Source organism: Morone saxatilis, unplaced genomic scaffold, assembly GCF_004916995.1.
Source record: "Morone saxatilis isolate NCDOM2014 unplaced genomic scaffold, NCSU_SB_2.0 Contig0, whole genome shotgun sequence".
Lineage (NCBI taxonomy): Eukaryota > Metazoa > Chordata > Actinopteri > Moronidae > Morone > Morone saxatilis.
The window spans coordinates 299,631-300,648 of record NW_023339650.1 but is presented as its reverse complement, the minus strand read 5'-3'; the positions used below and the strand labels follow the sequence as shown (position 1 = coordinate 300,648).

Sequence of the window (1,018 nt, the reverse complement as noted above, 5' to 3'; positions counted from 1 at the left end):
CTACACACTGGTCTTTTAAGCAAAAGCACTCATACCAGCCCCTCTTTGAAATGCTTTACTATAAATAAAAGTTCTGCTTTCTCCACTGTAAAACAGCTCACCACGACAACCACACTCTGTTACACTAAATGAAAGAATATAAAAAACATAAAAGCAACTGCATGGCAGTAGGCCGTTGTTCTGTGTGGAGACAGAGATGTAAAGGTAAAGGTGATGCGGCCTGATCACATTCGATACCTCAGCTTTGGTGGTAACATCAATGGGGGAAATTCCAGACTGAACTGTAAATCAAAAACTGCTGTTAGTCCCATGTGGTATACATCCAGTTTAAGGTGTAAAGCAAACTATTTTTTTCCTGAAGCCCCTTTTCTTATATCCTTTATCAGATGTAATCAAATGCTTTAAATCCAGTGGAAATGGTCTGGGTGTGTCGATTTTCGTCCGTTATTTTTTCTCTTGGAGTTAAAAAATAGTTTGGTCAGGAAAACCTCAAACCTAGCAACTGTGCAGCTGATCCAGAAGCCATCACAAACGGGCCATTTTCTCCTGGTGACTGTATGTCTTCCTTTCAGTGGCAGTCGCTCAGAGTGCTGTAGTCAGTGTTGTCATTTGCGTTGTCTGTGAAGGCATCTCAAAGGGCTTTGGACATTTTAAGCTGCCAAGGCAACACTGGTGCCAAGTGCTAACGGCCACCTTCTCTATGGGTCCTTTTAACATCCCAGCATGAAGGAGCACACACGCTGTGTGTGTGTGTGTGTCCACATTACAGCATATCATCAATGTCAGGACTTAAGAGAATCAACTACAGTTCACATCACATCACACCAAAACAATGTTTGATACGTTACTTTGAAAAACATAAATATACAGGTCCCTTTTTTTCGTAATTCAGAGTTCAGCACTGCAAACTCCATCCTGTTAAAAAGTGCTACCTCACAGCACATTGACCTCCCAGGCGTTTCTTAGTTTCACAAAAAGTCCTAGAAAGCGTCTTCAATGATCACCCCTACAATCGGGG

The 1,018-nt window shown here is 41.9% G+C and overlaps 1 protein-coding gene across 1 annotated transcript in view; it reads left to right on the top strand.

Moving 5' to 3' along the window:
- Positions 1–1,018, top strand: part of arhgef4 (Rho guanine nucleotide exchange factor (GEF) 4) — a 110,580-nt gene that overhangs the window by 4,210 nt on the left and 105,352 nt on the right. The window lies entirely within an intron of this gene.